This window comes from Mixophyes fleayi, chromosome 2, assembly GCF_038048845.1.
Source record: "Mixophyes fleayi isolate aMixFle1 chromosome 2, aMixFle1.hap1, whole genome shotgun sequence".
In the NCBI taxonomy this organism is placed as follows: domain Eukaryota; kingdom Metazoa; phylum Chordata; class Amphibia; order Anura; family Limnodynastidae; genus Mixophyes; species Mixophyes fleayi.
Window position 1 is genome coordinate 69,655,609 of NC_134403.1, and position 27,416 is coordinate 69,683,024.

Below are 27,416 nucleotides of genomic sequence, written 5' to 3' on the forward strand. Positions count from 1 at the left end.
TCCACTCTCTAGCAGAGTGGACCTATGTAACCCACGATTATCCCTTAAAATATCCTTTCAGAATAGAACCTTGGGTCTGTTTTGCATAGGCAATAAAAAAAAATCCACAAATATGGACTTATCCTTTTAAAAAATATGTTTTAAGGGTTGAAAATGGTATTACTAATGACATTCATTTTATTGTTAAGGGGGGGTGTTGTTTTTTTTTTTTAATAGAATATGTTTTTCAGCAATGACACTTGAAATACTTTTTTTTAAACAAGTAGCATATTGAATAATTCAATAATACATCTTTCTTGCAGGTTATGTATAAAAAGTGTTGTACTCTCATTTAGTGTTCTTTTTATCATTCATTCTTACTTGGGTTTCTGCACCAGCTCAATCTGTTCCAGCAGATAACATGTTTAGGTTGTGATAGCAGGGTTAGAAGGCATGTCTGTGTGTGACCCAGCCATTGTCACTTGTTTAAGCCTAGGACACATCACAGACAAGCTTATAGAGAGAGAGGAGGGTGGTAGCCACTTGATTGCTGTCAAATTAGCAGATAAGCTGTAAAGTGTTAACAGAACTGGCACGTCTTTATTTCTGCACCACTATTCAGTATAGACTTGCCTCCAGTTTAATAGGAGATCTGGAGCTGAATTGTTAGTTTATTTTTCTGTACTGTGGAAAATATTTAAGTTTAAACATTATTATAAATTCAGTCATACACTGCTTCTGCTAATCAGGCTTTTTTTTTATGTTCCTGTCATTTCTATTTCCCCCCCATATCGCAAATTAAATGTTGACAAGATGGCCATCTCCTAATTGCGTCAAAGGTAAGATCTCCATGTGTGGATGTTTTATGTTATGTATAAAAATTATAGACTGAATTTATGAACTTCAAAATATGCATAGGTCTCACAATTCATTTCTGTTTGTACAAATGTGCATAATTGTCCACCTTACGCATAACAAGGGCCATAGCATCTACATATAATGTAGTGCTTTACAGAAAATATTTAATCATTCATATACAGGGGAGTCCTTGCTCCCCTGGAACTTTCAGTCTATATTCCCTACCACACAGATACACACAGAGTGTGGGAGAAAACAGGAGCACCAGGAGGAGACCCACACAAACACAGGGAGAACATATAAACTCCTCACACATGGGGTCGAACCCATGACCCCTGCGCTGTAAGTCAGCAATGCTAACACCAGTGTGTTATTGTGCTGCCCCAAAGAGTAAGAACACCACAAAGTCCATCCTACCACCCCATGCCTCCCAACATTAGTCTCTCTGGCAGCAGGACATGGGCGTGGCCACGTCATAATGGGGGCGTGACTCTCTTCCTCTCCAAACACCACTTCCGGCACCCATTCACTGCTGCTCTGCCATGCCCCCTAATTTTTCACATTGTCCCGATCGGGATAGCGGAACAGAGCCCTCAAAATGGTACTGTCCAACCTAAATTGGGACAGTTGGGCGGTATACTACCCCTTTAGCGGCACCCCTTCATTATTTTCTATTGCTCATTTATTCTCTTTAAATACTGCTTGGTTTCTCCCCATTTACGTTTATATGAATCATGGCAGCGAGGGAAAACCTGGGCTGTCTTTATTACATGTTTCACTTTGTGTGTTTGAATGTTTTATTACATTAGCTGAAGTGCACTTGTATGAAGTCCACCTGGAAAGTGGCAGAAGGGTCACATGAAAAGTATAGGCTGTGGTTATGCGGTCCCTGGTTAAACAGCACTTTCTACACACTTTTATTCTTCTACTTCTTTAAATGATCACATCCCACGAAACGAAATGCGTCAAGCCTGCAGGGGGGGATTTTGCAATCCGTGCAGTTGCTCTCATCGAAGATACTAAATTTTGCTCCCCCGCAGATGTCACCATTTTCAGATGTAAAATCTGTGTACGTTGCATAGAAATGGGTGAATTTGAGCAATAACAGCCACAAACAGAGTGAGCATTTTTGCACATTTGTAACTGCTCCTTTCTTAGTTTCACATACTGGGCCTGATTCATGTTCGGACGTAAGTCAGTTTGCATGCCGTATCTTGAGTGAAATAGCTCTGTACATGCTCAGAAATGGACCTCACATCAATAAAGCAATTGTATGCAATTCATGTCTGAACGCAAATGACACCTATGACTACCTGTGACTGAGAGGCGGAACGGATGAGGGAAGGAGCGGGTGAACCCAGGCCTTGTACAAGAAGGACGTGCCAACGTAAATGCAGCCGATACAAGTCCTGTCTTTCTCGTAAGTACGCATGGTTTCAGCCGTATTGCTGGCACCAGCTACAGGACAGGTGTAAGTGCCGACTGGCATGGTATAGTCTGTGTATTACAAACTGCAGATATGCATGCTCCTAGCTAGCACAGAAAATGTGTATGCAAAGAAGATAGAATATATAAATGCATTGTATGTACAGTACACATTAAAAGCATCTTGATTTATGTATTTAGCATAAAAAAATATATATTTTTAATCCATATTTTTATTAATGATTATACTGTTAAACGTTGTCCATTTATTTTATAATGTAAACATTTTTTTACGTGCTCTGATGTGACCTTTTAGTGAACAGACTCCTGTGTGTATACTGCAGTCTGTGTATGTTAGGGAATTTAGACTGTAAGCTCCAATGGGGCAGCGACTGATGTGAGTGAGTTCTCTGTACAGCGCTGCGGAATCAGTGGCGCTATATAAATAAATGGTGGTGATGATGATGATTGTGTATCTACATATGGCAAGTAACATTTAGACAGAGTGTACTGACACCCAGATTCAGGGAAGAAGGTAAGAGTTGTAGTTGTTTATGTAACAATATCCACCTTACAGAGTTTATTTCTGTTGGTTGCTGGTGGTCTTATCGTAGGTGTATGAATTGTAGGCACAACAGATACTGAGTCCCCCTCTGCACTATTCAACAATGCTTATTGCTGGTGTATGAATTGCGCTTTTGGGTTGATTTACACAGAACTATACAGAGTTTTATTTTCTCTATTTCTCCATGTCAGCAATATTCATAAAATGTAACATGACAAATAGTTCCGTGTTGCTTTTTATGTAGACAGTTTTGTATATTATGTATGATATTTGAGTATGCTTTGATAGTGATGCATTGAATACTATTAACTCATGGGGCTGAAACAGTTTCAGTAATACATTTCTGGCAGTGCTGCCTTTACATTGGCAAACTGTCACTGAACTGTCTGCTGCACGCTGCAGTGTTCCCAGATATAATGCTGTAGATGGGGAACTTTGTGGCATGATATTCCCAGCTGTAACATTTTGGGTTGAGCAGTGTATATCCTGAGGTTTTGCGTTACATAACAAGGTGACACAATACAGTGAAGGGAAAAGCGTCTAGCCAAGAAAATTCATAGCGGTATAAGTCTGCATGTGATATTTTAGGACGCTTTGCAGGTTACACTCCAGTCCTAGAATACAATTGGTTATGATCCAGCAGGACAAAGGAAGGGTTAACCCCTCCCCCTTCCCAGTATACTTACAGATGCAGTGGAAGTGGAGACCCTGCATTGTGCTTAGAGCGCCATCTAATGACTAACATCACCGAGCTGTTAAGAGCTTGCTGATGCTAGCAGGCCTTTTGGATTTCTATGCGGCTGAAACAGACACACTTCTGCCTGACAAAATCAGGGGACGTTAATGTTTTTTTTTTGTAACTGGCCTGGAAAAGAATATGATTTGTGAGGCTGCTTTCTGAGCCGTTGTGGTCAATACTCTATAGTCATACAAGCCTCTAAAAATAAAAATATTGCTCCAACTGGCTTTATTTGCAAATATCTAGTTGTAATGCTGAACACTACAGAGGGGGACTCGGAATCTGTCTTGCACTTGTGACTGAGAGATGGTTTGTTTATGCAGTTGTAGGAGGTTTGTGTTGCTGCTGTCTCTGTCCAACTCCCAACTTTCTGCAAAGTGTGAAACCTGCCTATCTACTTCTGCTCATAATTTCAGCTGGTAATTCGGAAATGTGCCCCCACTTTCTGTCCCGACTATTTGTGATAGCAATCAGGGCAAGAGTGTGGCATAGTGCCAACACAGAGCAGAATTCTCAGGGAGGTGAGGGACTGTCTCTAGCCAAATATCTTTTCTGCACTCTCTGGAGGATTGTCTGTCCTCACCTTCACCACCAAAGATATTTAAATACTAGTGGTTAAATTAGAAAATGCACCTGCAGAACCAGGAAGTGATTAATAAAGCCCAACAGCTAGGAAGCACTAAAACACAAAAACAAGTGTCCGTGTTGTAATATTATGTATGTAGATCATATTCAGACATGCAAATGAGTTTGCTGTATCTCCCTCAGATTCACACCCACTGCCTGCTAGTTAGGTCAGAGAGCATTAAGCAGTTATCATTATTGGAGAATTATCTAGTTTTACAAATGTATGTAATTAACTTTAACAAAGTTTTACTGGCCGATGTTTATGGCTAACTTTGGGTTCAATGGTGTGCTCGACACTGTCTTTCTAAGGACAGATTTAAGTTGAGAACGAAGTCAGCCTTGAGCGAGGTGATAGTGTGCGCTGTACCGTCAATTACGGTACAGAAATTTTGTCTCGTTTTCGCTCGCTTCACTATGAGGTGCAAGCAAAACTGAGTGAAGTTTTTAGCGATGAACATCAAGTGGGGGAACCTCGCGCTTAATTGCATCTGCCACCTTGGAGTGGTCTTCATAGTCAATAGAACGTATGTGGCGGTGAAATGAAATATATGGCTAGTCTCTCCCAGTGGTAATTGAGAAACGCACAGCTGTCCATGTGTACACTTTGAAAGGGAAGTGGATTCGGATTGCTTTCTAAATAAATGACAAGAACAGTATGTGACTCGGATTTAGCCAGTGTAGTAAAGTGACATAAGCGAGCTTATGTCTCAGTATGTGTTCTCCTGGGTGAACCAGTCAAAAAAGTTTGCTAGAATAGGACTGGCACTTGTCTGGTGTGTACGGGGTGTAGGCACCTGCTGTTTATGGGGGAAGCATGAACAAGGTATGTGTCATTGCTGACTGTCTGATAGGGTATGACGTATGTCCCAAGTGAATCTTTGAGAGGAGAAGTGAGAGGTCGGTGTCCTTGATAAATCTCTGTGATGGGAAGTGAGAAAGATCTGCCCCTAATGAATCTTTAGGAGAGAAGTTTCAGATTTGAGTCCCTCTTGTGTATGTGAGAGGTATATATATCTCATGTACATCTGGAATAAAAATAAGGGTGTGACCCAGAGTAGGATATGGTAGGATTGGGACTCTCAGGTACGTTGTCGGTATATGTCCTTGCATCTTCAGGAGTGGAATGAGAAGTACGTGTCCATGACTTATCTGGAGAATGAGCCAGAGTCTGGAAATGTGTTTTGTGCCTCATAAAAAATGAAATGCATATGTATTGGATAGCACACTCTACATATTTCATCCAAACCTCTGAAGGGGGGACAGCAGAGCATTTCACAGATAACCCATTCGCAGTGGTAACAGTACAGATCATCACTCTCTTCACCTTTACTCATTTTGTTTCTCATTGATTGCTATAGAGAGGAACCTTCATTGAAGTTGATTAGAGGGAAAAAAAGAAAAAAAAAGAGTGAGGGAGGGTAGGGACAGAAAATTGAGAAAGAGGTGAGGAAATTAAGTTGGTAGAGGGAGAGATGAGCGTAATGAAAAACGAAGAGGAAAGCAGAAGAGGAGTAGTGAGGAGGAAAGCAGAAGAGGAGGGGGTGAGCGCTGCAGGGAGAGCGGAAAGGAGATGGATAGCTTTGTCCTGCAGATGAACCCGCCCGGCAACACGGAGGAAGTTATGAAGGATTCATCAGTCAACACACGTCCCTGCGCTTCCCTGAGGTGCTGCTCCCCTACCTCAAAATCTCATTTATATCTCAGAGGGCGGAGGGAACAGATCCGCTGTTCAGTCTACCCATGGACACCCTTTTGCATTTGGGGCATGCTGCCCCCCTTTTTCTTGGTATTTAAGCTTTGTTAGATTGTTAGGGTTTAAAGGCCATCAAGCACTAACCCACTTAGTCCCTGAGTCAAGGAACTGTTAAGCAGATTTGTGGCTAAGACAGAGCTGAGGCACTGCTTTGTTGGGTGTCCTTAAAATCTGCTCAACAGCGCTGGGTCCAGGATCTAAGTAAGTGATTTCTTAATGGTTGCTCACCATTCAGACCTTGCCCTTTCCTATTCCAATATTACAGTAGTCCAAAATATTATTTTCAGGTCATAGTCTTTTTTTTTTTGTGTGTCCTAATGGGCTTACAATATTTCTACAGATGGATTGTGTGGGTTATACTTGTGTTCGTATAGACAGACAGACAATGTCCAGGCTGGTGTATACATGTTGTGTACATGTTAGCTTAGCTAGCTTTCTGAAACATCATACGGTTTATGTCCTGCACTTATTCTTATTGAATAGGTGGACGTGTAATGATCACAATTACAGCCCATACATGTTTTTTTTTATTTAAGCATCATGCTTAACACTAAGTCAAGCACCATAGTTATTTCCATTTTTGAGGGGTACTTTCTCATTGTTAGTGATATTTTGGAATGTCTATGAATAGACAGGCCGTAATGATCACCTGATGTTATTTCTATCTGGTGTTCAGCATCTCTCCTCCTTTCCTTGTTACTGCTACCCATACTGGCTGTGGAGAGTTACAGAAGTATCAGACCAGGTGTCCTGCCGTTGCCTCTGATCTGTGACTCTTTGTGACTTTATAAGTCGGCTTTAAGCCTTGCATCTCAAGTTATGTATAACAATATGTAAAGTGTTAGTTGCTGCGTACCTGCAAAATCTGGTTAAAAAAGTCACCGTAAGGTGTGTGTGGATGTTTGCACTATATAAACAATAAAATTATAATATTGTGCTCCTTTAACCCCCACCTGTGTTAGAATATGTTCTGTAATCGTTGCCTCACAATTATTTTGCCACCTCTTAGTTTCTGGGTCTTTCTAAAGTATGTTGATTTTTTTGGGGCCTCTGTTTGCTTTTCTTGTTTTTGACGTTACTATTTAGGTGCCTTTTTCTGTTGTAATTGAATTTCTTCTCTCTATGCTCTCAGCTAGCTCCCAATTACCCCCCCACCCCCCCCCCCTTGCCCTGAATTCTCTCCTGATGTCCGTGCCCATGTGTTTGTCCGGTGGAGAGGAATGGGTCTCTTCACCGAGGCCATGACTGAACTCTTGAACCGACGGAAGATAAGTGAGTGGTACAGGGACCCATCGCTCCTGCTTCTTTCTCCTGCTCATTTTTCTCTCTCTTTGACCCTGGAGGGGATTATTTCAGCAGAAAAAGATGGGAGGGGAAGCAAGGAACAAGGGCAGTGCTGCTGTGAACATCAGCTGGGATATATTACTGGAAGGGGTTAATTAGGCATATACATAGGCAACCTGGCAGCTGAGGGGTTAATTACTCTTCTTCCCAAGATCCATTAAACAGGGCCCTGCGGCATCCAGTCTACCTCCTGTTTCCTCTATTTTCTCAGTACAATGTTAAATGTTTCCCTTTTTATAATTTTGGTGATTTTTAACCTTTTAATTGGCACGATTGACGGCAAGTGCTTTGTACAGCAATGAGACTTGAATATCATTTTGGTTAAATATATGGTGCCTGTTCTCACAGCATTTTGCCCACAGTCTTTGTTTTAACCTTCTGTGCGCATAATCTCACTAATTTCTGTGCAGTTCTATACAAAAATGGTATCTTTCTACGAGCAGAATGTTACAGGCCTAGACTATGACTTAAAAGTACCAACCAGCCTTAAAAGGTCACATAAAACATTCTATTTCGATTGATTTTCATTGATTCTTTTATTTTAGTAGTTTTAATATTGAATATAATTTTTTTTTCTGGGCAACATAGAGATCACTGCAATCTAGTCAAGTCACAAGGAAGTGTGGTTAAAGGTATGGAGACAGTAGTCAGGAATTGAGAACGTCCAAGTCAAAGAAGAAAAACTAAATTCTGAAACTTTTCTCCCACTTCCCTGGGTAGTGATAAGATCCAATTTAAATTGAAGGAACACACAAACTGCGGAAACTCAAAAAGTTGTCATAATTTTTTTTTTAATTCCATTCATGAATCTTACAAAACCCGTAGTGGTATTATCTTAATGTGACAAAAATAGCTAATATCATTTTTGTGGTGTTTGTGACCGAGCAATGCGTGATGTTAAACCTTTAAACAGCATCTGCCACTTTATAGTGGATAGGTAGTTTGTGACATTGACTTCCAGGTCATACCTTTTCAGTTAGCTGGACAGCGAACAAAGGTTTTTATCGCAGCAAGCGCTTGCAGGACAATCCTTCTTCGACTATACATATTACTCACCTCTCCAGAGTTTAGTGGACAGTGTTACATGAAATTAGAGAACAAATATGATGTATGACGACAGTTGTACTTAAGAGGTCATTAGTGGATCTTTATTATATGTTACATTGAGAGGGATTCATTGTTCACACTACTAAAGGACTTTTGATGCTGTCCGCAGGTATAATGGTTCATAGATGTTTTATCAGGACAGAGATGTGACTGAGAAACTTTTCAAGTAATTCCAGCATCTTCTAGTTGGTGAAATCATTTTAATGACACATGCAAATGTAGTGTTCTGTTATGGAGTTGGTCATATCATGTATGTTTATTACTAGTAGCTGTGATTTGTCCTTTTTAAGCATTGCATTTTATACGGGTCACCGTTTTCTTGAACAAAGAGTTTACACTGTTTAACAGGTGTTTTTGGTATTGCTTTTACTGTGGTTTTCATGCAATATAAATATTTTGTCTTCTTTTGTCACTCTGGGACCATTTTCTCTTCCCCTTTATCATAAACATTTGTTTCCGATCCTGATGAATGTTCTGTTTTGTCGTCTTTACCATGACTTCTCCTCTCCGGACCTCAAGAACCCCCAACAGGTCAGCTTTTGAACATTTCCATCTGGTATAACAGATAAGACCATTTCTGACCCAGTAAAGCAGATGAGTTCACCTGTGCGTGATTAGGGAAATTCTGAAAATATGCCCCTTTGTGAATAACTGAGGTACAAAGCTGAGAATTATCGTAGGTATCCTTTGGTACATCCAGACTTTGCATTCTCAATATTTCTGCCATCTATCTATCTAAAATATTTTTTTAGTTTGTTTCTGACCTTTAAGCACATAGTATATAACATTTATAGTGAGGTAGATTTAAAAGAAAGTATAATGATTGATATATTCAATATTGTACAATTCTGTTAATTTAATATATTAAAAAAAAGACGTTCCACAGTCTTATACATTTTTACACCAGATTGCTGACTGAAAAGTATTACTCTTTGAATTTGAGAATCTAGAAATGATTGTTTTCTAGAGACCCCTTTTTAAAAAGAAATTGTGACTCGCTGATTTTTCAGATTTCCATTTACATTCCCGTTTTTATTTGTTGCATTTATTATCCTTACACTTATTGCACAAACAAAAATAATCCTTTTATAAGAATTATTATACCATCATGTTTAACTCTGAAACAATGGTTTTACTTCCGTATTATCACCACATATAAATACCAATTTTACAGTTGGTCATATGCAATGTTGAAAAGGGGATAAATATTTGGACAGTAATTATGTAGTTTTCACATTTCATTATTTTTTGTAATTATGCTGTAAATGCAAATCTGTCTGGAAGGATTTGGGATGCAAGTATTTTAAAGCACCGACTGCATTTTTAAACGTGAGGCAGGTCTTCTCTTCAGTCGGATACTGGTCATGGAGATGCTTAAATGTTTCAGTTCGTATCATTACAAGCACTTGACACTAATAATAGGTGAAGTCGCAATCTAGTTTGTGAAGAGTTGGGAGACGAATTGTGAAGTTCTATGACACAAATAATTTTATTGTGATCGGTAAAAACATGGCTGGTGCAACAGTCCAACTAATCTAACCAGGACATAATTATACATAGTTGTGAAATTTAATTTTGTAGGAATTTCACAGAACTTTCCATTACAAAATGTCTATTTAATATTTTTTTTAAAATTTATATTTCAAATTCTGTCATTCTTTTTTAGCTTTTCTTTTTTTTTTTTTTACATCTCTTATTCTTTCATCGTTTGCTCGTATTTAAAACGGTCGCTATCTGAAAATGATAATCTTCTCCTGCTTTTGATACAGACACCAGCCCAATTAGGGTTGTGAGGAGATTTGCCACTTACAAGCTGTCAAACTCCCAGTGAGATCTTGCACCTCTTGACCTGGAGAATTTGAACTCTATTGAAGTTAGTGTATGAGACATGTCAGGGAAGGGAGTTCAACTACACAGATATTGCAACTGAATTTCTCAGATTCTGCCAGAGTTTCCATCTGCAGATCAACCGTCTCTACCTGGCTTTACTGGCTAAACCACGTAACAAACTCAATCTACACTTCTTATGTCTCTTCGTAGTGTCCCAACATGTCCTGCAAAACTGTCCAGCTTTAGGGACTTGTTATTATGTGTGGAAAGAGTTGTTCGTGCTGTAATGGGTACACGTTGCTGTTTAGACACTTAAAACGTTCTTCGCTTCATATTATTTAGGAATTATTTTTATCTGGAAATGGCAGAAAAGATTAATAATATAGGCTCTGTGTTTATCTAAATTTGCATTATATGGTGATGTCTATCACTTGGCTTGGTCTTATATAGCTGTTGGAACTGTTATACGTCTCTCCTGGTCAAAGGCAGAATGGATCACCTTGCTATTCAGACTGCTGTAATGATACAAAATGTTGAGACAAAAACCATGTTCCTCACCTAGTAGATGTATGGTGCTGTTGGGAGGTGAGAATTGTCTAGCGTCATTAAGAGATTTCTTGTTATCTAAGTCTTTTGCAGATTAAATGAAGGATGCTTATCTTTTAGGTCACATTTTTCTATAGGCCATTTATTAAAATGCGCCCAGTAATTACCTTTTGATAACTCCGGCTTCTGTACCCCTGTCCTGTGCACAGCATTACTTCATTAACCCCTCGCCAGCCAGAGACCTGTGCTGGTGAGTGGCTGTGCACGTGTCACATCTCTACACATCTCACACACATCCTCCCTCCAATGCTGACCTCTGAACCCGGGCCTGGGTTCACCGTGAGGTCGCAGAGAATGATCGAGACCTAATAGACAAGAGATGGAAGAGTTCACAATAGCGTAAGTGGAAAACAAGCAGGCGAAGGAGAGAAACAAATATATATAAAGCTACGAGTCAATGACATATTGCCGAAGCAAACTAACCTATATGCTTGTAGGCTTATTCGTGTACATAATAGGTGGGAGTTGTCATTCAGTGTTTGTTTTTTTAATGATCAATCAACTAAACAGGTTTTTTTTTAACAAACATATTTGACTATTACCAAGTATTATATTCTGTAATGAAGAAAGGCCGCTGTGACATGGACCTGTCAAATGCTAACCAACAAGTAGGATGAAAGATTATATTCCTATTGACTCTCGGCTGTTTGAGGATAGAGGTTTTAAAGTAGAGTATATGAAATTCTAGGGACGCTGCTTTTTCCACCTGCAAAACCAATGGGTTCACACGTAACACGAGCAGCATTGGAAGTCCTATTTTATTTCTTTTCAGGGATTTATCTGTTGCTCCAGATGCGAGGTTTGCTGTCATTCTGGCTAAGGTCCTGCTGTAAATTTTCAAGGAAGTCATTGTAAAAATGGCTTGTAAATTTAAACTACCTTTTAATTGACCATTCATTAGTAGTTTCTTTACCTAGCAAAAATGAACAGACCTGTATATTGTAAAGACATTCACGTGTGGGTATAAAGTGTAACGCCATCAGTGAGATATAGATGTTGTGGCGTTTTGTTTCAACATTATCATTGTTGTGCTTTACATCTATATACAAATGCTTTTATATAACTTTTTTTTTGTGTGTGTTGTGTAGCTAAAGAAATATATGTCCAACAGCCCATATATATTAATATATATTAGTTCTATATTACTTGTTCCTCCTGGAAGAAAAAATCGCGTACATCTGTTGCTGTGATTCCCAAATGGTTAATGTCCATTTTTAGCTGAAACGCCTCCCTCTTCTGGCCATAACAGAAATTGCATTATGCTAGTGTGCAGAGAGGTGTTATACACTCTATGCATTTGTAGTGTATTGCCCTACTATGCCCCAATATGCATTGTGTGTTGTTTATAATGAGCTAAATGTAATTATTGCTGGCAGCTGAAATTGTGACCGATCTCAGAGTTTTTATTGAAATTTTTATGGGGAAAAGGAAAAGTGGTATAGAAAATAAGAGAGGGGTGGGGAAGGGGGTATAGAGAAAAGCACATGGGCACATATAAGGTCAATGACATTGCGAAATAAAGACAACTTTTAAGGAAGATTATAACATACCTAAGAGTCTCTGCTAGGTAATACATGTAAGTATTTACAGAATGCCATGGATCTGCAGAATGTATAGTATAAATGTAGGTCCGCTAAAGGCTTCTCTTTTATAAAAGCATGTTCTAAAATTTGCAGATTCTACTCATACTTGCCCGACGTCGGAGTCCCGGAGCTGCCTGGGCGAAGTGGCCTTTTCGGAGGCGGGGCTATGTAAATTGCGCTATTTCCGCCTGCGACGTAATGATGCAAATGCATAATTTTACAGCGGGGGACGGGGCTAAATGCAATCGCAGCTTTTTGGATCTAATTCTGCCCACTTCCTAGTGAAATGGGCAGATGTGGGAGGCTGTCATACACTCCCGGGAGTCCGAGAGACCTAACCGGAGTCCTGGAGTCTCCCGGACATTCCGGGAGAGTTAGCAAGTATGATTATACTTTTTTGCATAACTTGACTTAATGAAAAATGCAGTTTATACATCCACAATAGAAATAAAAATAAGCTCATTCTGTACAGTTTGGCTTCAAATCACCTTCATCTCTTCAGCGTGTTCTGTTTTATGAATGTACTTTTCTAAAGGACACACTATGAATTTGGTTCAGGATTTGTCAAAATACTTCCTCTAACAGGATTCTTTTGACCAGATCTTTAGGTTTTGGTCAGCTGGATCAGAATCCTAATTTCTCAGAAGTTTAAGTGCACAGTTGTTGCTTCTAGGGTCTAAAATGTCAGCTACATATTTTTTTCTTGACACCTCCTACTTCGTTTTAATATGCAGGTTAGGATTTGGGTCAGTGTTCTGTGTTTGTAAGAGCATTTGCAGTTGGTTAGTGGTGCTGGTCAGAATTTTAAAATAAGGATTTGATCGAAAAACATACTGGTAGATTATAATTGGCTTTTGACAAAATGGACCTTAGTCTGTATTTGTGTGTAGTAGGAAATTTAGATTGTAAGCTCCAATGGGACAGGGACTGATTTGAATGACTACATACCCTCTGTATAGTGCTAAGTAATTTGGCGCTATGTAAATGAAATATTTTATTTATTTATTGGATGCTAATACATATGATGCTGTTCTCTCCTTATTAATTAACCACAGTGCTGGTGGGTTCCTATATAGCACTGGTACCTAGTTGGCAGCTCCCGCACCTCCCGCATTCACCCAGAGGCATGAGAGCATTGGCTAGCATCAATTTTGTATGTTTTATATTTTTTATTTCCACCCTAAATATGTAGGTTACGTTGTCTGTTCGTGGACATCCTGATTACTGGGAAGGGGAAATGAAAAGGTGGAGGAAGAAGTTGAGAGCTGGCAGTAGTATTGCTGATGTTGGGTAAATGCAGCTGGTTTCTGATTGGCCTCTGTCAATGACCAATTAGAAGCCAATCGCATAAACCTCACGTCATGTTGAATGATGTTAAAAGTAAGTGCAGCTGGGGTGACAATACTGTTGTCTAGACATGCAGAAAAGGAGGGATAAGCTTAAAAGAAGACAGGAGAAATAGGAGACTGCAGGGTATGTACTGGTTACTGGGACTACTACTATTGGTGGCCGGATACAGGGGATTACTACTGATGAGATATTGGATATTACCATTACGGCTGGTATCATATTGGGTACTTCTTTGAAAAAGTCTCAAACTACAAGACTAAATGCGCCAGACCATTAAGGTGCGGGTGATGAGCGGAGACAAGAAACCAGAAGTTTCCAGTTTGCACATGTGATACTGCAGACGTTGAAAATCGTGTCAGATCATCAATTAGTAAGTTGGCCAATTAGTAAGTTGTAGTTCTCCAACCAAGATACTACACTGAATGGAAGTCGAATTTTTGATTGGAGGATTATTCCACTAGATTTTGCACTTGTTCACTATGTGGGGACTTCATCCTCTACAAAACTCCTTGTTTGATCCATTGAGACTGTCTTTGGGACTTTTGAGTTCCCTAAGAATTATTTATGATATCTGTGTTGTAATTGGTTTATATACAATGTTTTTATAAACAATTTGGGACTAAAGTAGCGAACATTCCGTCATACGGAGCCAAGTGGTTCTAGTATTTGCTGTTTATAGGTCCTAATGTCTCTTGCTTCCCTCAAATGTAGTGCTTAGATTGCATTTCATTACAGTCTTTTTTTATTGTGATAGATTTTTTTTATTTAATGAGATTAAGGGGTATATTTACTAAGCTGCGGGTTTGAAAAAGTGGAGATGTAGCCTATAGCAACTAATCAGATTCTAATTATGTATTTAGTACATCCTACAAAGTGACAGCTAGACTCTGGTTGCTATAGGCAACATCTCCCCAAGAATATTTTTATAGCCTAACTCCAGGTTGTTTCTCTTTTATGATTCTGCCATCAACATATTTTCAGTAAGAATTGGTGACAGCATATTATAACGATTTTATTGCACACGTCTATTAATTTTGGGTGACGGTTCCTTACTGCTGTCTTTATTTTCTTGTCATCATATTGGGCTCTACTAGTATTTCTGACATTATTGGGAATTACTGTTACGGTTGGCACATTACTGGGCACTTTCTATTGTTGTACATATCACTGGGCATTCTTTCTACTGTTGGCGAATTTGCACTCCTGATGCTGACTGGCTGTTCAGAAGTACACTGGTAAAGGTCCTTAGTGTTAGTGGCTCATTGTAACAGTAATAGTATCCCACTGCAGCCCAGGAGATCCCCAATCAATTGTTTGTGCACTATTAATAGATATAAAATGTATTAAAAAATTAAATGTGGGATCCTTTGCTCTGTATATTCCAAACCAGTGCTGGGCAGCCCAATATATTTCAATGTCTGCATGTCCGTTCCTCCAACATCCAAAAGGTCCCCATATTAATGTTAATTTCATGAATAAGAAAGTAGCCAGAAAACATCTTCGGCAATCTCACATTACTCATCTCAAAATGCACCTGCTTCAAAATCCTACCACATGCCACTCAGACCAGCCACTTGCTCCAAAATAGCCCTACATGCCCCTCAGACCTCCCCACAAGCCACTTATACCTCAACACATGCACAGTCGGAGCTTACAGAGAAAGGAAGGAGAGCACATGGTGCATAAGGCACTGCTCTAACTTCTCCTCTGATTGGTTGTGCTGTGTGACCTCCTTGTGTGGTAGTTTTATAGGTTTTAGTGTAATAACTTTGCAGGGCATTTTGTGTGGGCGATGGTTATTTATTGTTCCTGATATGTTAGCCGTTCTAATAATCAAGTATAATTTATTACAAGCTCAAGCTTTTATTAATATTTTTTGATAAAGCAGAAACATATCCCATAACACATTAGCTCGGTAGAATAAGACCAAAGAGAACATAATATAGTGATAATATAAACCAATCCAAAAGGTGAAGTGTTTCGTTACAGGCATTTCCCCACTGCACCAAGAAGAGTCCCTGACAATAAGCCAAGGGCTTAAAGAACTGTAATAACCCCTTTCTGTTGCGGTAGAATAACTGTGTTCTGATGTCCAGAGCCCAAACATTTCCAATGTAACACTAGGCTGAACACCTTGTATAACTTTGGATCAGGGGTCAGGGAGCTTTTTTACCCCCAAATATATTTAGATACGCCGTCGTTACCCCCTTGATTTGAAAGGAAGGAAATCATATATTATTAATTATTGGAATTCAAAATTTTATTGAATCTATTCAAAATTTCTTTGAAAGCTTCAACTTCAGGTTTTGGAGAAATAAAGTTGCTTCATTTTTGATACAAGAGCATCAATATTGGGGCATTTTGATATCAGAGCAATTTGGATACAGTCTTCAGCGTCCAATCGATTTCTCTGCTTTATTTTTATGTTCGTTAGAGTGGAAAATCCTTGTTCGCAAAGGTAGGTTGTTGCAAAAGGCAGCAACTTTTTGACTACATCATGTGCAATTTTGAATGCCTTTGCAGCTGTTGACATTCAAAAATATAACAGATCTGCTTTGTTTTCAAATGCCATACGTGTTTCATTATTACATCGAAGCTCAAGAAGTGCCTTTGCCAACCCCCAAAAGCTCTTCTGGTACAACAGTAATTTAACATTTAAAGGGGTCTACAATCCAACTGACAGCATGTGAATCGGCAGCATTACTCCCAGGAATTTCATTTTTACCCCATTTGGGGTAATTTATCCCTGTTCCCTGACCACTGCTTTAGATGGATTGAGTGAACAATGCGTGTCCATCCAGAATGCTTATTGGATGGGCTGCTCTGTACTGCGCTGCACGTTGTATTTTTTCATATTTATACAAGGTGAACTGTGGGAATCCCCATTTTGGGACCTGCAGGTATGCTGTTTTTGGGTAGGGATTTGTTTATAAAAACAAATATATTTTTTAGGTGGATTCTTCTAATGAGACCAGGGTTGAGGGGTTGGTATTCAGTACTGTAACAGCGGCAGTGTTAGCCCTCATACAAAAGGTTTGAATGGCAGGATGACCAGGCAATTAAATCTTTGAATAACTTTGTGTTGAACTCACAATTTCAGTGAGATTAGATTTTCGCTAGCATTTCACTTTGTTAGCGCTACAATAGTAGTACTACAATTTGCTAGTTACCGCCACCGCATATTTATAGGAGAAATGCACTTGTCTGTAAGTTTTATTAATCAAGTTACATATTCACTTTCTGCTGACATTTACTTGTTCTGTTTATCGAGAAGAAAGTAAAATATACTTCCTCTGCTGTATTTGATTCAAGTTGAACAAAAAAATGACTCCCTGACTTGAGAATTGCCATTGGATCTGAGGATCTACATTATACTACGGAACTACAGGAGAATGCATTGGAGCAAAAAAAAATAAACCGAAAAGGAAAGAAAGGAAGAGAAGGGATAAGAAAGAAAAACGGGTTTGAGCATTACCAGAAGATTTGAGAGATGTGTAAATGTTGACAGTAGGCAGTGAGTAGTGCAATCAGGTCATACGTCTCTAGGTATAAGTGATACAGCTTGTGAACACAAGATTGAAAAGGAGCAGTGAACACAAGCAGAGAGTGAGAAGAAGAGAGATGCTTGTATAAGAGCCTCATTCCTCATTCTGTTTCTGCTCTGCCGGTCAGACAAAAGATGTATTAAATGTCCTCATTAGCAGCATATTGAGTGCTGAAGTGGATACAAGTGCTGCTTCATCAGAGAACCGTCGACGAGCGTTGAGGGTGCCCAGAGAGTATGTCTGTGCAAAGACAGACTGAAGGAGAGACGTACAGGCAAACATGCTAGTTATTGCTTATGATTGGGATGTTAGTGTTTGGTAAACAAAAACCTTGATCATTTTCATATATGAAGCAAAGTAGAGACGATCCACCTACTGCATAGTGTTAATTATACCCGATATGATTAAGGAGGTAGGATAGATCACATGCTGGTCAATTTTAGTTAAGTACAAACCCTTATTTTATGCTGTTTATATGACTATATACACTATTTGGGGGGTATTCAATTGGCGGCGAGATTTTTTTTTTCCGTGCGTTAATCATTGTGTTTGCGAGTTTTTAGGGGAGTGAAGGGGAGCTTTAACGCGGTCATGTACAACACAAAAAAAAGGATTGGCATACATTTGACTTTAAAAAAAAGTTTTTTTTATTTACCCTTTTTTTTCTTTTTAAATTATTTTATTTGATTCATACATTACAGTTTACTTATCAGACACCAACACAGTGGTGTGGTAATAAGTACAATATATACATTGTAGAGTAATACACAGTCATTTTGTAGAATTATGCTGGATACAGTATGTTCTTGTTGGTGACATAGCACAGTAGGCTAAGGATACCAAAAGCAACAAGAAGGGAAAATTAAAACAGTACGTTGCCATTTTCATTGGTAAGGTATATCGGTGGTTCTGGAATGACCGTCATTCGTGAATAATGCCCATGCTTTATAGAATTTGTCTTGGCACCTATGTTTTTTATATATTATTGTTTCATATCCCAATACACTGTTGGCAAGAGATTTCCAAATTGGAATAGAAATGGGAGGAGGTTCCGATTCTACCATGCTTCCTCATCCAGAATTCCAGGTAGACAAAACTTAATACTTTTACTGTGGGGAGAGTAGATGCCAGAAGTCAGCTTGTGGTTGGCTACAACGGAAGCTGTGTAGGGTAAGGTTTGCCTGTCATATCATATACAGCTGAGTGAGGTGATTCGCTATTTATCCCAAGGTGTGTGACAACAATATATCCTCTGAGTCTTTACCCAGCAGCAAGGAAATTTGGGTATACCCCATTGCTCTAACCGACATGCATAGGTCTTAGTGTGACTAAGGTGTGTATAACCAGGATGATGATCCTTTTATAAACCCTGGGAGCTGAGATTAGTTGGAAGTTGGCTATAGCGGAACTGTGCCTCTTGACCATGTGTAAGACTCGGTACACACTACAATAAAATTTTCCTGATGCAATATCGTTAATGATTAGCTGTGTACACACCTTTGATGTTTTACACGATTTACCGTCGGATCTTTGCTCTTCATCTGCCAACCATCAGCTGAAATGTTAGTGACTCTGCACACTCCATAGGGATCTGCCTACACTGCTGGTCGTGAGTGCATACACACTGCAGAATTGGAACAACATTGTTTCATTGTTGAATGAGATTTTTAGTCCGATTTAAAAATCAAATCAAACTATACAAAGGGCTTTTGAACGATACAATGTGCTTTGGAATGATAATTGTTCATCATTGGAGCGTACAAACGAATGCATATTGGACCGAATGGTCGTGTATTGTGTGATTGGCCTGATATCCGGGTTTAAAAAAAAAAAAGGAAATTGGATAACAATTTCTCCTGCAGTTGCAAGAAGCATAGTCTATTGTTCTCAATACTCTTATACCATACTGCTACCATTGGCCCAGATTAGAATCATGTAATGAGATTTTCAGTTGTGTCAGGTGAAATAATAATTGTCTGTTTTTCCAAATAGGCCATCAGGAAATGTTGCAACAAAATACCCTGAGGTTGCCCAGTCCTAATTGGTGAATATTTAAGTTGTCCAATCAAAAAGAAACAATATAACATATTGACTAAAATTCTGTGAGGCAATCAAATAATCTGGTCACAAACATGTAGTCTATTCTAGATAGCAGCTGTCTATCTTAAGGTGTAACTGGACTATGCAATGGTATAGGGATTGCTATGTCTTCAAAATTTGGACCACCCCAATTACTCAATTAATTGAATGAGCCGTTTAGGCGCTCACGTTATGTTAGCACCCATGTTGGGAGTTGTTTCTCTTTAGGAGTTTGTCAGGATACAGCTGATTAGCTCTGTTGCTGCCCAGATTTGCAGGTTTGCCAGTAGGCCAGTGATAGCAACCTCATACACTTCAGGCCCCGCATGGGAGGCCCTCTTACCTTCAAAAGGGCCACACATTACTCTTAATCTCTCAGTAATAAGTTAAAATATAAAATACATTTAATCGGAAAAAAAGATACACCTCTCTTAATATAATAGTATGGCATTTTAAACAGGTGTTACAAACTATAACAAACAGATCTGGCAATAAAACAAGGAGGGGCTGGAGGTGAAGACTCAGGGGGCCCATCACTGCCGTTGGCAGACTTATGTGCTAACTGATGACCCCTGGTGCCTTTCTGTGTTTAGAATGACTTGGGCAAACAACTGGAAAATTACAAAATAGATGTATATACAATCACACAGGAATAAATGCAGTTAATAAAAGGGTTTCACCGCTTACTAAACATCCCTGTCCTGAAGGCGCTATAGAACCTGAATCCCTTGGAGCGCTACCCCATAGAAAGCTATCTCAACCACCGAGCCACACCCTTTACTCCTCTGCCAGACTGGGGTCTTAGTTCTGAGCTTGGGGGATGCTTAAGCTGGTGCTCTGTGAGTGTTTCCAACAGGGAAAGATGTTAAAGTCTTGAGTTTTCAAAATAAGTCTTTGAGCCATCGCTCCTCAAAGGTATTGACTGCTGACCTTCAGCACATCCTGGCAATGCAATTATGTATAAAGTATTGCATCAGAGACTGTTCTCTTAATCATCCATTTGTTGTCTGAGGGCTGCTTTACTGGGTAGCTGAAATTATGACATTTGTCATAATTTCATAATCTTCCATCTTTAAGAACCAAGTCTATCCCTCTGCCTGATGTCCCCTTAATGCCAAGCTAGAATCTGGTTGGTTGCTATGGGCAAAACCGTCACCTTTCCTTTTTAGAAGAATTAGTACAGTGTTTCTCAAATCTGGTCCTCAAGCCTAAGAGGATTTGAGAAACACTGTACTAATTCTTCTAAAAAGGAAAGGTGGCGGTTTTGCCCATAGCAACCAACCCGTCCATGTTTTAAGGATGTCTGTGCTTGAGTACAGGTGATTTAGCTAGTGCCTTAATCATTCTGCTTTAACAACTTGTGCTAAAACCTAGATATCCTCAAAACCTGAAATGTTAGGGGAGCTTGAGGACTGGATATGAGAACCACTGGTTTAGTAAATCTAACCCTTAAAGTTAGCACAGAGTTCTGTGGCAGGTTTTCTACCAGGTCCTCTAGGTGATCCACTGACCGACTGCAGCAGGTCTGACCGATGTGTTGAGCCAGGCATTATCTTGGGGATCCACATAGGCAAACTCTTCTAGTTCTGAATTCAGCTCATGATGATGACTGAGTACAGCAAAGTTTTCCAGCACCAGGATTCAGAGCTTTTCATTATAGTTTTTTTTGTTGTTGTTTTTTTTTTTTTTTACCATTTTCATAACTGCCTGCCCCCACACTTTTCCTTTATTTTAAGTGCACCCTTTCATCTAAGGTATAACAAACCTCTGCCGTTCTTTGGGGATTTGGATTTCCACAACAGAGCAGCAGGTTCAGTCCTGTGAAAGAGGCCGACTTACAGTGAAGGGGCTGGGGCTTCACTAGAAAGTGGGTGTGGTTGTTATGGAAATGCCACCGCTTTTGTGAATCAGGGGCAGGGCTTATTTTGACTGGCTCAATGTTGTGAGGTAGGAACAAATTCATTCTATCAATGCACTTGTTAGTGAATTACAGAAGCTTATGATGTTTAGAACAGCAGAGAAACTGTGAAATGTATTTGAATTTATGTAGTCGCTCTCGTACATAGAAAATGCTCTCTCTCGTCTTTCAGTGAGGGACCGGATCAATCTACTGGATTATATGCTTAGTCAAAAGAATTGTGATGAATTTTTAAGGCCGTAAATCAGCTATGAGAGAAGGATGGATGGTCTGGTTCAGTGGCTGGGACATTTTCCTGATTTGTCCTTACCTGCTAGCCCTATAAAGAACTGTTTGTGAGCTGTATATTGCCCCCAATAGGTTGTTTTTGATGGGCTCTCTCTGCCATGAATGTTTGAAATGTCACGCACCAAGGGTGAGCTTTATACCATTGTTTTTGGAAATTGCCCTATATCAAAATGTTCTGAAAGTAATTTGGTAGCTTCGCCACAAAACGCTTACTCAATTATGTTTTAATGTCCCCAATGCGGGGAGTAAAAACTTCTATTAATAATATCTGCTGCTGCCAGAAAATCCATCCCCCCATGTGGACACAGTGACTCCCGCGTTCAGGTTATTCAGAGAAAAGCTCATATATCCACATGGACTGGGCAGAATCCTGTCCAGAAATTCCCAGCTGGTTTTCTTGGCCTTTCATGAGAGTACTAAGATCTACCTATTGTATTAAGAAATGTATTTCAAACTTGAAAGTATCAGGAGTGAATTAATAGGTTTAATTACACATAGGTTTTGTTGTCTCTTGTTGTGGTTGGCCGGTTCTGTTGGCTGCCACCGGTAGACCATTCTTTGTAAACATTTCTGGCATTAATCCCACCATAAAAAGTTACTACCTCTTCTATCTTTGAATAAAAATATTTCTGAAAAAATATATTCAGATAATTCTTGTACAGTTACTTTCCTTTTATAGTGTTGTGTCTGCAAACTCCTGTAAGTATGTTATAAATGAAAGAGCATTGTCTCAGAATCGGACAACACATGAGTATGTAACATTTCATTGCAAAGCATTAAAGCCAGCACCCATAATGTATGATTATTGCACTATCTGGACACTAAACGGTATTCTCATATTTGACATAATGTGGACCCTACAAAGCATAAATAATACCACATTGTTATACATTTTACAGGGGTTAGGTTATACTGTCAGTCATTTGAATAGAAATTCTACGGCAACCATCTGTCAGAAAGGTAACTGACATCCTAAAGTTTACCTGAGAAAGCAAAGTTCTGAAACACTGTCACTGAAAATGATGTACTTAGCTGTACGAACCTGGCCAACTTTCATAACAATCTAGAAAGGAGCATTGAGGTTAATGGATTTTTTTCAAGCACACTGTCCTCCTTTTTTATAAGCAACTTATCAATATATGCCTTCACACATTCCATGTTGTAAATACCACTTTGAACTTGAAAGTAACTGGAGAATTCCAAAATGTAACTAATGATGGTATGACATGCCTACACATCGCTCAGCAAACCTAGAGAACAAGTAAACTTGCTATTGGATAATGATAAATACAAAAGCTTGTGTTTTATTGAACTAAATAATATGGACGGCCAAAAAGGAAGATTAACTCAAGTGCTGCCATGTACAGATAGTATATAACCCATAACTCTATTAATATGTAGCTGGGTGCTCATTGTTAGACAAATAAGTAAAGTGGGAAATATAGGAAATTCGTAAATCTCATGTGTGTGTATGTATATGTATATGTATATATATATATATATATATATATATATATATATATGTATATAATATATTTTCTTTTGCAGCATTCAAACTGTTTTTATTGTCCACAGATTTTTACATTCCATTTTTACAAACCCTTTGAATTAACTGGTGTTTTAGCTTCACAATACCTGGAGAGCCACAGGTTGGCCAGGCCTGCTCCAGGAGAAAGCGGATATTATAAGAAAAAAAAAACAGCTTAGGAGAGTGGTTCTTTATTATTTTAAATTATTCTGTGTAAGGAATATGAGGCAGTTTCATAGTTTACATGCATTATTTTTTGAGATTGGTAGAATTACCTAAAAGAACATTGCCATTTATGTGGCAATATAACTAAACATATTCGTATGCTACAGTATATCTTTTAGCCAGTTGAACAAAGCAAAGCATTTTACATTTATGCTTCACATAGGACAAGTTTTATATTTGTGTTTAGTTGTCTTTTCAAGCAGCAATCACGCACAGCCTTTTTTTTTCTTTAAAGAGCAAGTTAAGTACCTTTTTAAAGCATGCATCTTATAGTTATTTGCCAAATATGGCGGCCAGTCACATACACAGACTCACAGCCTTCAGCATGTCATTTGATGGCAGAGGGGAAAAGGAGGGGAAGGAGTTTACAGCGCACAGAGCAGATTGAGCTCAGAGGGGTGTTCCAAAGCATCTCTGCTCACTTCATCATGTGACTGGGGTTCCCATGGTAGTCACATGACAAACTTTACATATTTTTAATCATTAATAGCAGCCGGAAGAAACAAGCCAAGGAAAACTATAGTTACCAAGATTATACTTATATCCTGCCACAGTAGTTTATATAAAAAAAAAAAAACACACATGAATGTTCAAATCACCCTTTACCAACTCCTTAATAAAATTATAACCATGTTCGCTCTTCAGTATCTGTTCTCTATCCTTACCTTGTGGCTTTTATACCTATTTGTTTAACTGCTACCATTCTGGGCACTGCTATTGTTATTGTTCCTTTGTCCATGCTTTTGAAGACATCAGAAACGCATTGGTATTTATTTACACATTTACACTCCAATGTGTCCCATAGTTTTCCAAATTACCTGGTAGTGGGATCTCCTCTCTGAATATCTGGTTCCATCCCATTCAACGTATATTCTATTTCATTGACATCTGGATACTGGGACAAAGAACTGTTCCATTTTACATCTAGCTTTGCTGAGAGTGAGCTTCACAGTGTGTGTTAAAAATGTCCCTCACCATTGCACGGCTACTATCAGCAGCATTGTTGCACCCGCAGAATGAATTCAATTTTCCTATTCCTCCGGCAGGACTCCGGATTCATCATACAATGCACTATTTTCACAGGCTTCCAGAATTTGTAGTTCTTGGCCCTCTGCAAGTGCATGTTCTTGTTGATAGGAGTGAAAGTAGGGTTCTTCAGTAGCCATATTGTTATTATTTATAATAAGTGCCGGATACAGAAGCATTTAACATATAGATCATCATCATTTATATAGCGCCAACATATTCCATAGCGCTTTACAATTGGGGACAAACATAGTAAACTAATAAACAAACTGGGTTAAACAGACAAAGGTGAGATGAGGTAAAACACATAAGTAGCAGAGATGAGTGTGAGTAATGTTATCATCCTAATCAGTTCTCTGTACAGAGAACTCGCTCACATTAGTCCCTGCCCCATTGGAGCTTATAGTCTAAATTCCATATAAACATTCACACACAGACTGAGAGAGACTAAGGTCAATTTAAAGGCAGCCAATTAACCTACTAATATGTTTTAGGAGAGTAAGAGGAAACCGGAGCACCCAGAGGAAACCCACGCAAACACGGGGAGAACATACAAGCTCCACATAGATGAGGTCATGGTCAAAAATCTAACTCATAACCCCAGTGCTGTTAGTTAGGTAGAAGTGCTAACCACTAAGCCACCGTGCTGTCTCACTGTTATGGGAACTTGCATGCAGTGCAGCAAAATACATGAGCGTACGTACAAGGGAGTCAGACAGTAGAGTCATAGGACAATAGGTAGAGAGGTCCCTGGCTGTGAGAGCTTATATTCTAGATGGAGGGGTGGTAAGATACAGTATCCCATCTATGATAAAGTTCAATCAGTTGTGTCTCTTTTGTCCCCACTGTTGTACTGTTAATTGACATTTAACCAGTCTGTTGCTTTCAATATGTCCATAACACTGATGTGTTACCGATACACTGGCTATTACTAGTACACTTATGCCTCTGGCACTCGCTATACTTTTATATCATGCTCCCTCTAAGTTGTGCACACATCCATTCATACCTACTTACTTGCTTTAAATGGCATTGTCTGCACATATGATGCTGTCATCAATTGAACAGTCAATTACATGGTATGGGCAGTTGTACCTAACGTAGCGGTCTCTCTGTTTACATTTATGTATTCTATTTCACTATGCTGAGGTTTTCTTCCCTCTTCCTTCAAGCTGTGTGGTTGTAAATTGTAGTTTTAAAGAAAGGAGATGCTTTGTGTACTGTTTCTCTTGGACTATAAGATTGTAGTGTCCATGCAGCCTGTTAGTTTGAGGCACTAGAACCTAAAAAAGCATTGATCCAGATGGTTAACTATAGCCTTTGGTAAAAAGCACACTAGCTACCCACCTAGTAGTCAGAAGTACCTACTGTAGCAGACAGTATCCCATAAAGACAAGTAATATACCTTTTGTGTTTCATTTTTGATTTGTTCCTGAATTACAAAGATGCTGCGTTCCACCACTCCCCATTACTATGGAAATGTTTTATGTCTTTACTTACAATAGATTACAAGTCCAGTGGTTTATGTTAGTGTTGCCTACTGTTTACATTCTCTAGGCATGGAATTTCTTTGTGGAAACTCTTTATTTTCAATTACCCATGAGGTTATTTTAGTAGCACAGAAGAAAGTAATTTAGTTCAGGTAAGTGTATCATCATCAGTTGTTTATATAGCGCCACTAATTCTGCAGCGCTCTACAGAGAACCCATTCACATCAGTCCCTGCCCCATTGGAGCTTACAGTCTAAATTCCCTAACATACACACACACACACACAGACAGACAGAGACTAGGGTCGAGTTTTGATAGCAGCCAATTAACCTACCAGTATGTTTTTGGAGTGTGAGAGGAAACCGGAGCACCTGGAGGAAACCCATGCAAACTCAGGGAGAACATACAAACTCCACACAGATAAGGTCATGGTTGGGAATTGAACTCATGACCCCAGTGCTGTGAGGCAGAAGTGCTAGCCACTAGGTCACTGTGCTGCCCAAGTGTATGGTGGATAGGCTGTAGAACACATCCATAGAGAAATGTTCATTGACACAGACTGTGACACAGAACATAGAAGAGGAGAGTTAATAAAAAACTTGTTGGTGGAGACAAAAAGAATGACTAATAGTGTCACAGACTGCGGGTTACGTTATGGAGCCTCTATGCTGCTAGAGATTCATGCTGCCTCACTTGAGGCACAGAGTCTAGTTGATAATGGTATTCACCAGGAACCTTTGAAAGGAGGTGATGGACTTTGCAGTGAGGCACCCACAGGTCCTTTCCACTAGGCAGCTTCTGATGTCAGGCGGATCTGAACACTAAAGCCCTGGCACAGACTATCAGAATGGGCAGCACTGGTTCAAGGTCAAAACAGGCCAAAAGATCAGTGTTATGGACATACTGAAATGGTCAGAGAGAAGACAAATCAATGGAGTGCTGGGTCCATAATAAGACGAACACAGAGAAAGTCAAAGGCCAGGTCTGTAATATTTAGAATAAGATGGGCTACAGCAGGAAAGTATGTTAAGCAGGCGCGGGCTGGCAGATGTCACACATGCATCACATTTATGGCCGGTTTTTACCAGCGATATTGCTTCCGTGGGCGGCCGGCCCTATCATCTATAATTCTGAGCGGCCCAGGGGGCCAATGCCCTACCGCCCCTGATGTTAAGGCGCAAATACCTGTTGCTCGTGCCCTCTCTGTACGTGGGAGTAGATACCTACAGAGACAGAATCAGGAGCTGGTAAAATACGCCTCCCTATAGCTTTATTAATTGATGGGTCATCCATCTTCAAAACATGTAATGGTTCACACCACAATCAAACATTCTAAAAATATTTAACAATTATAAAGTACAGATTAACTTTTTCTGATGATATTATTATTGCCTTTAGAGTGGGCAGCAACTTATACCAAACATCTCTGTGAGATTGCTGTGTCCCACTCTCTACTTCGGTGCTTTGTTCTTCCACTAGAGTAAATGGTCTTGGCAACTGAAAACAATCATGTGACAAACAAGTTTTGGTTGAAATGGTAAAATTGACAAA